The 15,835-nt window shown below is 35.9% G+C and overlaps 1 pseudogene; it reads left to right on the top strand.

The window, feature by feature from the left end:
- The first annotated feature begins 5,808 nt into the window (after positions 1-5,808).
- LOC139144674 (cytochrome P450 4F12-like) lies at positions 5,809-13,086 on the top strand (annotated as a pseudogene).
- The last annotated feature ends 2,749 nt before the right edge of the window (positions 13,087-15,835 follow it).

Genomic DNA, 15,835 nt, shown 5'->3' with positions numbered 1-15,835 from the left:
GCTTCCGGTCAAACAAATACAAAATACCGATAAAATAATGATATAACAATAACAATAATAATAATAATAATAATAATAAAAATAATAAAAATAATAATAATAATAATAATAATAATAATAATAATAATAACAAGAAGAAGAAGAAGAAGAATATCTTAGCTTTTCTGGAGACTGAAAACTTAGTTTGCAATACTCATTAGCGAGAAATACCCACCCGGCTAAGCAAATGACACTAAAAAATCAAGATTTGACTAATGATTGGCTAAGCGAACAGTTAGTTTTCTGAGACATGTCGTAACTGTGCACAACTTTGATTAAATATTTGGCAGCGACGTTTTCCTGGTCAAATCACTCAGCCCACCGCATGCTTCCATTCTCTTAGTTCAGTCATTTTAGAGCAAATCGCTAGCATGTGCATTGTACTGGCAATTTTATAGAATCAGTCAACACAAGATTTAGATTCATTTATCAAGTAGATTATTTTCTAGTCTTGTCACGTTGGGGAATAAATTTCATGTACATCAACTTGTAAAGTGTATCTTTCTGTGTATATTTATATACAAAATGTTCATTTTTAATTAATTGAAGACTTCTCACCTTTTCACAAGAGGGTTTTCTTTCAGCATTACTTTACACGATATCTTTTGGGAATCTTAAATGTGATGTTAAAGCCAATGCATACAGGATTGCCCACAAATATGGTGTGTACATAACTATGAAATAGTCAAGTCTATGCCCTAAAATACGGACTTCATGATTACATGTTAAAGCACAACAAACGTGTATAAAAGTAAATCGCCTAAAATGTTTCATTAATGTTCTAGTTACATATGTGTGTATGTATGTATGCATGTATACGTATGTAAGTGTTACCCTTTTTGAAAATGTGTATTCTTTATCTCAAATTTGCTGCCATAGTTTATGTACGTGCACAATAGTGAGAATAAATTCACATTTCACTCAAGAGGGCAGAATTATTTTGTTTAGAAGCTCTGATTCCTTGTATCTTGCTTATCTTGTCTCTAGTGTAATGTTTACTGTGAATATTTTGATATATATATATATATATATATATTATATATATATATATATATATATATATATATATATATATATTTCCTTTTTTTGTACTTCATATATTATTCTTTAGGGAAAAATAAGTAGGTGCTATTTTCAATAATATAACTTATTAATATGTGCAACGAGATTACCACACTTGCAACAACTTTAAGATCAGCTAGAGTCCGATATATGTTATTATATAAACAGCTGTTCACTTGTTGGAAGAGCTGATGATGACGGAAATGCTCCATAAAACATTTCAATAATATTGAGCCAGTTCTTATCAACTTCATGTATAATTTCTCTTTCTTATAGAATATCACTTTTTTAAATATGATGATTCATGTATATACAAATTTCCTTGGAAAGCAAATAAACAGAGTTGTATTTTTCAAGAGCCAGAACGCATAATGATTATTACGTTATGAAGTGTTTGACTCCTCACTATGATCTTATATGCATTCGTTATTAATCTCTTTAAAGGTTCTAGCCCCGTCCTTAAGTTGAGTATATGAAATCACATCCATGTTTTCTATACCACCGTGTAAGACGTAGCAAACGATTTACTCCATTACGGTACCTGAACATCTTGTACCAATGTCAGCGAATATAACGATGACACTGTGATTGGTGGGGTTTGTTTGAATGTAAGGCTTTTGGAAGAGTTTGCCAAATGTAGACCATCCTATTAGTTTTACGTCCCAAAATTGATATTTTCATCAAATTTCCATCACTCCCGTTATTACATAATATGTCCAGATTATTTCGGTGGATCTTCTTGCGAATACTTTATTTTCATGAACACATGTTCAAAAACTTTATTTTCAGGAAATTTCCCCGTTACCTTTTTCACAGACTTAGACCATTGCCAACAAGCACCCTTCCTATGATATTGTCGATCCCTTAGTTGCTGCTTTCCCAAGGGTTGTTTTCCAACATATATTCGAAGACAGGCCATGCGGTACGACTGAAATGTCTTACGATTACACAAGTTCAGAACAGTATGATATTCCGCTATTCTATCTCCACATTGTGACGTAATGCTGATGATCTTTCCGGCCTTCTCAATTTCTCAGTTTACAAACGACGAATCATCACTTGCAGAAGTGGCGAATTTATCCGCTTCAATGAGTTCCGCATCCGTTGCTTGGATTGGTCCGTTTCAAGTTTTTGTCCTCCTAACCCCCCCCCCCTCAACTATCAAAGCCCTACTATCTACAACAGGTGAAGATTTTTGAACTATTGGACTCAACCTCTCTCAACGGCCCTTTGTTGGCTACTACGCTTTTCTATCATGAGCCCTCAACGACAGGTACACAGAAAAGAAGGTTGCTCGCAAAGTGTGTGCCTTCAGCAGTTGACTTCAGTGGTTGAGGGCAATTGTATTCTGAACAACATACTAAGTGTAAAGGTGAAGTGTTAACTAGATAACGTATTCTTCAAAAACTTACACCTGTTGGCACTTTGGATTATATATGTGTATATATATATATATATATATATATATATATATATATATATATATATATATATATTATATGTATATATATGTATATATATTCAAAACTTACACATGCACTGCAGTATATATATATATATATATAATATATATATATATATATATATATATATGCAATACATGTGTGTTTGAAGAATTATATATATATTCTTCAAACTTTCACTTGCACTTCGGTATCTATATATATATATAATTGATATATAGATATATATAGATATATACATATATATACATATATATGCAATACATGTGTGTATTGTATGTATATATATATATATATATATATATATATATATATATATATATATATATATATATATATATATATATATATATATATATATATATATATAGTGAAATATGACAGTGGGGGAAGAACTGCAAATGTATCTGTGTATTATCCAATTCAAGAGCCCTTTAGCGCGCCTTGGCACAGGGCTTATATGTATATATATTCAAAACTTACACATGCACTGCAGTATATATATATATATATATATATATATATATATTATATATATATATATATATATATATATATATATATATATATATATATTATATATATATATGCAATACATGTGTGTATTGTATGTATATATATATATATATATATATATATATATATATAATATATATATATATATATATATATAGTGAAATATGACAGTGGGGGAAGAACTGCAAATGTATATGGGTATTTATCCAATTCAAGAGCCCTTTAGCGCGCCTTGGTACATGGCATAATGCCACAGAAACACAAGCAGCTGACCGAAACGTTAGACAGCTTTGGCATTTTTAACTTACAAATTAAAACAAGTATCAGAGACAGACGTATTAAAATCATTTATTCACTTCAAAAAACTTACAAAAATTATATAAGAACAGTCATATTGTACATTGAAAGTCTGATCGTCACATTCAACAAGAGTCATTATCAATGAATCATAATCGACATTATAGTTTGTGAGCCAGCTTAGATAGAGTGTTTTATGTGGCAGCTAGACGATTAAAGCCACTGACAATTGTACCGTTGTAATTTCAAGTTCAAAGTTGAATTTGTTTTGAGTGCTGCAGTAAGCTTTTTGCTTCGGATAGCGGCTATGGGTCACCGATGTTTGGGCGAAAGAGAGGGCATTTCAAAGGGTAGACTCAACCTGATAGAATTTACATTATTACTTCCAACTTTTCTGACACCTGTATTGCATATATCTTCACCTTCTTGTTGCTGTCCATGTGGCCGTTTGCAACCTGGATATTAGATGAATATTGAATGGTACAATTTTTCTTGAAAGATAAAGTGCCTACACGGTAAAGTGACTCAGGTATTGAGTCATGCATTAAACTTCCAATTTTTTATAAATAACACATCAACTGAAGGTTAAGTCCTTGGGCCTGGGAAATTGAATTAGCTCGAGGCGTTAACCAGTAATTAGAAAAAGAATTAGATCTGCATTTAATGACAAAATATCTTGATATATCTAGATCACAATACGTGACTCATTGACGACCACACCGAAATCTGTTTAGCTTGACAACCAAAAATATAAAAGCTGGCGGTCACCGATCGAAATTACATCGTTAATTTTGTTACAGAACTTATAGTTCTCCGGTTTAGGTATTAAATATATAAGTTGATGTATTTCTATTTGTGGCGTCTCAGAGAAAAAGTGATAAAAATTGATAAGTAAGGATTAGTTTTGAACGTTTGATTAGTTTCCCAATCCTAATACTCTATAACATACGACGAGTATAAAAAGGTATATGTACTTAATTTAGGTAGAACGCGCCTCGGGGACAGATATTAGGATTCTCAAATTTGTACAATTCTTTTCTGATAAACTAGTTGTAGGGTCTGACTTTAAAGCTTTTGGCGAAAGAAAAACTTTCACCGTCTTAGAGTTAACACGGGGATGGCGGCCATTTTGAATTTCAATATCACAAAATGTTTAGTAATTTGTGTCGCTACTTCAAAAATTTTGCCCCATGAGCCCCAACTTTTTGTGTTGATTTGGTGAGAGAGAGAGAGAGAGAGAGAGAGAGAGAGAGAGAGAGAGAGAGAGAGAGAGAGAGAGAGAGAGGGTTATTTAGGAAAATTTGAGTAAATGTTTAAGTTATGTATTTCACTTTATTTGGAGGCGCATACTAACTTAACATATGTCAGCTAATTCTCCAAATTCGGCAACTAGGTAGTTGTTAAAACAGTACACCATATCTATTCTGAAAGAAAAATAATATTACCCGATTAATTGAGGAACATCGAACAAACTCTAATATCATACTTTATGTTATAACTTGGGTGCGTGTTTCGTCCTCTGTTTGTCGATGTCGTTGTCGATGCTGTTCATATTGCATAGTGTAACAGTCTTCAAACCTTTTCATTGTGGAATTTTTTTAATAAACAGCATTCAGTCAGAACATTGCCATAATTGAAATCGATACCACCACGGTTCCCCGCATAATTGATAGGAATCATGATCGCAGAAGAATGTATCTGTAATTTAAACAAACTTAACTGGTGATTTTCAAAATTCTCGCGGTTAGTGAAACGTTAAACATACGATATTATGATCTCTAACAAGTATATATTTTCATTTTCGCTCATAATTATTTTTCATGGGAACAAAATTTAAGCTCAAAACTACACATAGACAGAATTCTATACAAACATTGTGGTTTAGTATACATAAACTACATAAGTAAGTCTACAAAAAATACAGAAAGATTGAGTACATTTTTAAAAGATGCCGAAAAAATATTCTGCTATGTACATTTTGACGACGTTGTGCAAGTTAACTAAAGAATATCCTATCAGTCATGCATATTATAGAGGACATTGATTTTCAATTAAATGGAGACGTAAAAAACTAGAATGACAATGGTGCAATATGATGAAATACAATCACGGAAGGGCAAAATGTCTAAATTCATTCATGAAAGGTTACCAGGTTTAGTGATTGGCATCTGCGTTTATCGAATTCGCTGGTAGAACTTACATACGACACGTGAAACCAAGCACGCACTGCCCATCATCCGGCACATTGGACTTTATGTCGGAGACGTGTGAACGAACTTCGCCATTCAAATAGCACAATGAGACCTTTAGCAAAAATAGTCCATAGTCCGTGTCAGCTAGTACGACCTTTGCCTTACTTGACACGTTAGTCAAAGTTCAAATCTCCATCGTCTTCAAAGATTTAATAACGTTCTTCACGAGGGTTCCTCCTATGACGACTGCCTACGACAGGGTGTTCACAATGAACTGTCTGACAGCATTGAACTACAGATTAGCTCTGCTGTTTGTATTCTCGGCACTCATTCTGCGAATTATTTACAAGTTATATCAGCTTCTCCGAGGTAGATGGCAAACTGAGCGGCTAATGGCTGACTTCCCTAGTCCTGACAGACACTGGTTTTTCGGACACATAAAAAAGGTGAGATTATACTGATGAAGCGCTATCATTTAGTGTCTTTGCTCAACTAAACGCATATCTCATTACGTCGTCAGAAATCAACAACAGTCCGGAGAACATCAGCATGAACACCTACAAGAAGTAAAGTAACATTATGGTTAATATTGTTGTGTTTCGAAGTAACAAAAATAAATTTCCCTTTTTGGCCCTTTTTGTTGATGAAATTTGCTTGCTACATCCGCATTATCCACATATTTACTTTCTTGGTTTGCGTTATTGCGCAAAGTTTATGTTTGCAATATTCATGGTGATCTCAGTTAATTCATTAATATATCCACAGCTAACTAGTAACGAAGCGTCTATCACGGAAGCTGCGGTTCGATCGGCTGAGATAAGCCCCGCGTCCGTCATATGGCTTGGTCCTTTTGAAAATATTGTGCTACTAAACCATCCATCTACGGCCAGGGCGTTGCTATCAACCACAGGTAACGGCTCCATACTCTCTCACTGAAATACCAAACAAAACATCTTATCGTGTCATTGAACAGGGGATCGATTACAAACTTTGATAAATGCCACACTACCGCCAACAACAACAGCTTAAAGGGAGAAAATCACAATCTTTGGACCTTTTTTCACTAATATTGTTGCATATGATAAGTCACTGATGTTAGACTTATTGAAAGATGTCTAAAAAAGAGTCGACCTTTGACAATTTCCATCCCGTTGGCATATACACTGTATGGTATAGAAAAACCCTGGGTCAGGGGTTAACGCCTGGCTGGTATTAACCAAAGTCTGATATAAAGATCAAATCAAGAAACACCTAAATATGAATTGCTACACAGTATCAGACGTTATGCTGGCATTTGTAACAAAACTTGTATTGTGTGGCGCCCTTCACATGAACAATAACCGCAGCTTTCATACAGTGTAGCAATATTTGTCTCTCAGTTAACCCACTGGAATGGAACTAAGTTCAGGCATCTAGAGGTTGCAAAAAATTGAAAAGATAGCCACTTTTTCTCTTTAACTTTGATCACTAAAGTGCACATCAGCATCAAATGTACATTTATGCCCCGGGCATGCACAAATAGTTTGCAATGTAGCTGTACGTAATAGAGAGCAGACGAATAAAATATACTCACCAAGAAAATACAATTAAATCTCACACTTAAAAATTTGGTTATTTCATTCTTAGAACCTAAAGACAACTTCTTGTACGGACTATTGCGACCGTGGCTTGGTGATGGTTTGCTGATCAGCACTGGTCAGAAGTGGTTTCGTAATCGACGACTTTTGACCCCGGGATTTCATTTCGACATCCTAAGGCCCTACATTGCCATCTACAATGAATGCATGACAACAATGCTGGTAAGGCAGTACAAGTAATTACCTTCTCTTCTTCGTCCTTTTTTGTCTCTGACGCACATGATAAGTTATTAACACAATGGAAACCCCTTAACATGCCAAAACCTTACAGCACGTTTCTCCAGGAAATACTGTAGGTTTTATAGTTAACACCTTGGTCACAGGCTTTTGTATGCCATCTCACTGTTGTAGATGTGCCATTGACATATTGTAGAAATAAGTCACTTATGATCTGTGAATATCTGCTAGGATAATTGGGATCACATGTGTCGGAAAAGCGTTGCTAATACCTGTGAAGTGGAAATGTTTGAACATATCAGTTTGATGACCCTTGATAGCTTGTTGAGGTGTATATTCAGTAAGGAAAGCAACTGCCAGCAAGACCGGTGAGTTATATCACATCATTTCTTTTCACGATTGAAAGACTGTTAAAAAAAACCGTCAAAGATGAATCCTCTTTTCAAGGTTTGATTCTTGTCACTTTTCATAAGAATATAGTGAACGTGTGTTGATTAAAATGTTTTGTATACAGGAAAAAGCCTTAGATTCAAAGTCCAAAACTCGCCAATGGTTTACATGCAGCTGTGGTTTAGACACTAACGCATCAACTATGCAACCCCTGTTCTGTCACGCGTGTCTTTTTCCGTACCAGTGGAAATACTTTTGCTTAATAGCAATTGGCTCTCTATTTCTTTTCACAACAGGAACCAAAATCCATACATCCGGGCAGTTTACACTTTAGCCTTCCTCATCAAAGAACGTTTCCGGTTTCTGCCGTACCACAATGACGTCATCTTTGGTTTGTCCAGGATGGGATATAAGTTTCGCAGAGCTTTGAAAATTGTTCATGAGTATTCTAAACGAGTTATCAAGGAAAGAAAATAAACTTTGAAAAACAGTTACGACTGCCAGAAGAAAAGTCAAAGAAAGTACATCGATTTCTTGGATATTCTTTTAAGTGCAAAGGTCAGAGGAATGTTATTTGAGCCACCTTTTGCCAAAAATAATTGGTAGATATGTTATTATGTTTAATTATCTTCACTTTGCATATGTTTGCATTTGCTGAATATAAAAGTCGCATAAAATAACTTCTATTTTTCTTATTTTATCTTCAAATGAATGGTTTTCGATTTGAGATGAGCGATCAAAACATACATGTATATAATGACATACTGATATACCGATTATGATATATCACGTGAGCTCCTGTACATTCTCGTAGATTTCGCCAATCACTGATCAATCAGAACTTGTCAACTAGAACACTTTTAAATTTTAAACAAGCTTTCTGAAAAAGGCGACATACTGATTTTATGACAGGATGAAGAAGGACAAGGTTTAAGCGATCAAGAAATCAGAGATGAAGTGGATACATTTATGTTTGAAGGTCACGACACAACGGCCAGTGGCATATCTTGGTGTCTGTACAACATGGCCATGAATCCTGAACATCAACAGAAATGCAGAGAAGAAATTGACGAAATTATCGCCAGAAACGGGAACGATACAATAAATTGGCAAGTGACAATGTTAGATACGCCAGAACCAGCAATATCAGATAATATTTAGATTCTAACCGTGTTTTTCTAAAACAAGATATGCATGTTCCATATCTCGCTTTTACTTATTTGAATTATGCAGAACATTTTATATCATTTCTCCCTCCAAACGTTTCCTCTTCTTCTCTTAGTAAGTGATATAGCGAGGATAAAGTTACATTAAACAGTTCACCCGACACTTAGAAACAGAAAGAGAACGAACGAAAGGAATACAGTCAAAATATTCGTTGTGCATATTCCAATCTTCTTATTGGCACTTTAAGACGAATGGTCTTACCGCTTTTTCTTACCTTAATACCACGCAGGAATGATCTTCAATCATTGGAATATACAACTATGTGTATTAAAGAAAGTCTACGAATCAGATCACCGGTGCTATCAATAGGTCGTACTCTGAAGTCAGATTTGAAAATACCAGACAGTAGAACTATTCCTGCAGGTGTGCAATATCTTCATTCATATTCATTGAGAGCATCATGCATGCTTACATACATACATAAATACATACATACATACATACATATATACATACATACATACATACATACATACATACATACATACATACATACATACATACATACATACATACATACATACATACATACATACATACATACATACATACATACATACATACATACATACATACATACATACATACATACATACATACATACATACATACATACACACACTTTGCCTGCTATTTTATGTGCTGCATTTCCTTATTTTCCTGTTTAATATTCACTGTTTTGCTAAAGATTTAAACTCGTGTCGGTATGGCAACGGAAAATGTACCATGGGTTTCTTCATTTATAGAATCTTCATCAGAGTGACTTGGCAAAAGACATTTGGGACATACGATAATGTTTCCTCTTTCCATACTGTTCTACATATCTCTCCCGTCTTTTATATTTTCTGGGATGATTTCTATGGGCATGCGGATGAACTAGGGATGTTCGACAGAACCCGATGCCACCTTTCATGTCTCAAATTCTGGCTTTAACTCATAATTACCAAACCCCGATATTGTTCTCCAAAACTCATAAAGGTAATAGGTTTGCATGTAATACAAAGAAAGAATCATTGAATCGATAGGAAGCTTTTCCCAGTCATTTTGTTCCTTGATTAGTTTGTTCATGCTTAAGCACTGCATACATACATACATACATACATACATACATACATACATACATACATACATACATACATACATACATACATACATACATACATACATACATACATACATACATACATACATACATACATACATACATAAATACATACATACATACATACATATATACATACATACATACATTTAGAAATAGACAGAAACACTTTTTTGAGTTGACATAACTCTCTACACTTAATAAATGCAGAAGCGGGGCATTTTTATGTCTTGTAATTCTGAAATTAACCACTGATAACAGACACAGTCACGCCATTCAGGAGGCACTAACAGCACTGCAAGTCACTTGCCAGTACAAGTCTACACGACCGTCAACTATGTCATACAACATGGCAAGCTAATACACAAGCATTGAGATACCAAGAAAAAGGCCTCGTAAGTCAATGTAAAGAACCTGCTACGCGGTTCACATGCTCTTTAGGAGATATGCCGAGATGCCCGTGATACCAGACGCCTTAGAGCTCCACAAACGTCTATATAATACGATGGTTTCAATCGGGTCCAAACTCACAACGTACGGTACCCAATCACCTAGCGGAGAAAGCTAGAGACAAAACCGCTCGGCCAAATCCCCAATCTCAAAAAGATTGGTTCAATAACCGAGCTAAAGTTGTTACAATTCTGACTGCGCCCTTTCTACTTGTTGTAGAGTTCGTGAAGCATTCACGCTCGCACACACACTATCATACATCGCACAAAAACTTTATGGAAGCGAAGCAATGAAAACATCGCTTTACTGGGAGGAAGACAGCCTCGGGGACAATTCTGTCCACCAGCAGAACTATCAACCTAGGATAGAGAATACAATGGTTTCAATAAAAAGTCTACATAAGTAGCTGAGTCCTTTTTGTTTTCATTCAGGACACACCTGAGTGCACTCACCGTAGAACATTGGGATACATTGCAAGTCATTTTGTGACTCATCATAGGAGATTCATTATAACCATTCTTTCAAGTGGAATGATATGTCGTACTCCGAGACACCCTAAGTACCTGACCAGTTTAAACTTGTAACGATCGGTTCAAAATTCTGCCTGCGTTACGTCGCTACATGGTTATACTAATCCGGTAAAGGGCTTCGCCAACGACATTCTATAGCTGAATCACTGCAGGCAAATGTTTTTGACCGGTTCTAAGCAGTTTAAATTGTTTAGGTATACTTTGGTGTCCCAGAGTAGGACATAACCTTCTACCATTACCATCACACGCACTTTTTCAGGAAAGACGGTTGTTGCATACATCCACGCACTACATCACAATTCAGAAGTGTGGCCAGATCCGTTCAAGTATGATCCGCTGAGGTTTCTTCCAGAAAACAGCAAAGAGAGGTCACCGTATGCGTTTATACCATTCTCAGCTGGTCCGAGGTAAGTCTTGCTGAGTTATATCAGCCAAATATTCCACAACTCGCTACAATGTCTCAGTGCATAGTTTTGTTTATGACAAGCATTTTATCTGCATACTATGAAGGATGTTGTATTGTGTGAACGACATATACAGAGGCTCTAGCTGTTGTAGAGTGCGTTCTTTTTTGACCAAAATAATGTTTTGATGTCTAAGGTAGAAAGCGCCTCGAGGACAGATAGTCGGACTCTCAAATATCTACAATTAGTTTCTGATCTACCGCTTTATGGGGGCTCACTTAAAGCTCTTGGAGGAATGACGACCATTTAGAATTTCAAATGTCGCACAATGATGGGTAATTTGTTTCGCTTGTTCCAAACTTTTCACAGTGACCCCCGATTTTTATTGTTGAATTGGTAAGACAGTGGTTGAAAGTTCCATTCAGTAACGTTTAATCAAAAGTTTAAGTCTTTCACTTTGAAGGCGCATACTAGCTTGTGCACAGATGCATATCTTAACCTTACAGTAGAAACCAGGATTTTCTTAAACGTGGACATTCACTGAATTGATCATACGCCCTCTAGCTTTCTAGTATCAATTTAGCGAAGCTATTCAAAAGGAGATAGAGAGGAAGAGGTAGACAGACAAAGAGACACTCAGATAGACAGCCAGATAGACAGGCAGGCAGGCAGACAGTAGGGAGCGGGAGGTAAGGAGGGGTGATTATAATATAAGTATGGAGGAAAAATATCTTTCAGGACAATGTTTCTTTTCGTTTTCCTTTAGTAAAATCTTTCAACGCTCAAATGAGTAAGCACACTCAACGTTTACATCTTTTCAGAAATTGCATCGGTCAACACTTTGCCATGAATGAAATGAAGATCGCAATAGCAAGCTCTCTGCATCGATTTGAATTTTACCCTGTTCACAACAAAATACCAGAGAGAACCAACAACATTGTGCTGAAGTCATCGAATGGAATTCATCTTCGTGTCAAAAAACGAAAGAATTGATATCTAGCGTGGTGAGATTTTGATTTTGTGATCTCAGGGTACGTTTCCTATTGCAGCTGTGAAATACCATGTATATTGACTAACTTTCTATAACGTTAACGTTTTTATGTATGTATGTATGTATGTATGTATGTATGTATGTATGTATGTATGTATGTATGTATGTATGTATGTATGTATGTATGTATGTATGTATGTATGTATGTATGTATGTATGTATGTATGTATGTATGTATGTATGTATGTATGTATGTATGTATCTATCTATCTATCTATCTATCTATCTATCTATCTATCTATCTATCTATCTATCTATCTATCTATCTATCTATCCAACTATCTATCTATAATGTATCTATCTATCTATCTATCTATCTATCTATCTATCTATCTATCTATCTATCTATCTATCTATCTATCTATCTATCTATCTATCTATCTATCTATCTATCTATCTATCTATCTATCTATCTATCTATGTGTGATGTGTGTTTTGCATCCATGCATATATGTATCTATGTGCTTTCAATTTTCCCTTTTCAGGAACTTCATCATTCGACACTTTGCCATGAAAAGTATTAGGATCGCCGTTTTCAAGAACACTTAGTTGATTTGAATTTAAACAGCTGTACGGCATAACCCACCGAGGAAAACCAACAACTTGGGGCTGAAGCTACCAGGCGGAATTCGTCTGTGAATCAAACATTGACAGTAGTTTCATTCGTTTTATATTGTACCCTAAAATTGTTATCTTTTACATTCGATTTGTACATCAACATTTAGTGTATCGATTTTAACAAAAGGGTTTCGAAATAATCTAAGGAGGCTGTCGCAAAAGTTGTGCTATAAAAGCAAAGCGACAGAAAACGTGTGAGATTAGGGTACAATGTGTGCACTGAGTCGCTTTCCACGATATATGAAGAAATGACATATCGTATTTCCATGTACAAATCGGTCGCATCCAAATTAGTCTTATTACTACTTTAAAAACGTTCGCCGAGATGTGACTAGGTAGAACGCCCACAATGGCAGATCTGTCACATTTCCCTTGGATCCATATTAACGTGAATAAGCAACGATGTTTATGTAAAATTTATACCTTGACTGAATTTGAGAAGGGGATTATGAAAAGTGAAATTCTACGCATCAATGCATAATTAACAGAATTAACAATCGCAGTTTTCCCTCTATAATAATAATATAATAATATTTGGTTCTTATATAGCGCACATATCCACAAGTAGATGTGATCAAGGCGCTTTACAATTATTATTACCCCTGGTCACTGGACCTAATATTATACCACTCAACTCCCTGGGGAGCAGACAACAGCTCACATGTGCAGCCAATAAGCGCAGCAGAGCTAAACGCACACATAACAACCTCTGTACCTCCTACCAGGTACCCATCACTCCTGGGTGGGAGAAGCAATGAGGAATAAAGTGCCTTGCCCAAGGACACAACGCCACAGCCATGCCGGGGCTCGAACTCACCATCCTTTGATCGTGAGTCCACTGCTCTAGCCACTGGCCCATGATGCCGCTACACAAGATCTCAGATCTAATGTCGGTTACCAGCCGCGCAAAAAGTGTTACGTCTATTAACACAATATGGTATCCGTAGAAGTTAAGGAAGATTATTGACTTAAATGGGCCGATAATGTGCACAGGCTTTGCTAACGGTTATGATGAGATGTGTCAGCGAATGTGCAATTTTACAGACACGGCAGAATAAATGTCGGCAAAGTACGACAGTAGGGAAAAAGCTACGAGACCCAGTATTTGAATATTCCAACATGCATTTAACTGCACCTCAGTATTCAATTCTGATCAATGACATATTGCTACAAAGACTAACGCAAATGATCGTTTAGACAGGCGTTTTTAACTTACAAATCGCAAAAGCTATCAGGAGCAGCCACCATAAAAATAACTCCTTCATAGCAGGGTTCACATATATTGTAGAATTGTGAATTTTACATTCAGGCCCACAGATTAGGTATATTAGACGGCGTCTGATCGTGCGCACATTTCTCCTGAGCCGTCACCCGTGAACCAAACTAGATATAAAAGTGTATGTAAGCCAGCTCTGAGAGATTGTTTCTGGTGGCTGGCTAGAAATCTCGGTACGACTTGAACGCATTGCAATTTCAAGTGTAAACTGTGATCGTTCCGGTGTTCTCAGTGGCGAATTGTATTGATTTCTGCAGTACGCTTTGCTGCTCGGATGGTGGCGATTGGTTCCCCTTCATTCAAGTTGAGAACATTTAGTCAACCTGGAAGAATTAACACAATTGTAAACTTACTCACTGCAAACTTTTCCTCTCTGCAATGCATATATCTTTTTATTACATGCCTCGTATATCGAACTTCGCGAGCTCCAAAGGATTCGATTGTAACTCGTTTATGACGTCACGGGCTGCATAGTCATCACTTGACTGGAAGTGAGCGGGTACTATTTTCAACTTGACAACTTCGGGATTTTAAAAACGATAAAGTCACATGCTATGTTTGCAAAAATGTGCGAAACGATTCAACAAGCAGCATAACAGTCATTTAAAAATATCAAAGTGCCTTTCGATGATGAAAATCGTTTTCAACAGATTCTCGCCTCACATGAAAATAAAGTATTCTGGTTGTCATTTGTATATTATCCGAAACTTGGAATGTAAACAATGTAAGAGAGGCATGTAATAAAATTATTATAGCCCAAACATGGGAATATGTGCCTTCGACGCAGGAGACCATTTTTGCCCGAAGTAAGGAGGGCAAATGGTCACCTACACGTACCCTAAGCACATAGTCCCATGTTTGGGCTAAAATATATAATATTCCAGCTACTTTTCTGTTGCCATTTAAGTCGTGAATGTATATTGATGACCGCTGGTATGTCTTGCGTCTATACATTATAATTCCATTAGTATTGAGTTGAAAATGCAGCAAACTTCAAGCTTCTCTATAACTTACCAACTACGAATGCACGTTCAGTCCTTCTGGCTTGAAGAGTGAAATGGCTCTGAGCGTCTACCAGCAATTGAAAACCCAATTAGATATATATCATATGATTAATTACAACGATAAACCTCGAAATTAAACCTAGGATATTGGTGGTGATCTCATAAAAACTTATGATCTCTTGAGCATCGGCGTAATACAGATATTTACTTATTGTACTTTAGTCACTTCTTCAAACTCATAACTCAAATTCACCATCTTCATGGAATAAGACCTATATCTGTACCGTAGATACGAAACTCATTCAATAAATGCAAGAATAAATATTTAAAATTGAATTTCACGCAATCAAAATATCAGTTTGAGTGTTTGTGTATGTCTTCTAGCGTATGCCTGTCTATC

This window comes from Ptychodera flava, chromosome 1 (assembly GCF_041260155.1).
Source record: "Ptychodera flava strain L36383 chromosome 1, AS_Pfla_20210202, whole genome shotgun sequence".
NCBI lineage: Eukaryota > Metazoa > Hemichordata > Enteropneusta > Ptychoderidae > Ptychodera > Ptychodera flava.
Note: the sequence above shows the minus strand (reverse complement) of the source record. Positions and strands in the feature narration are given on the sequence as shown.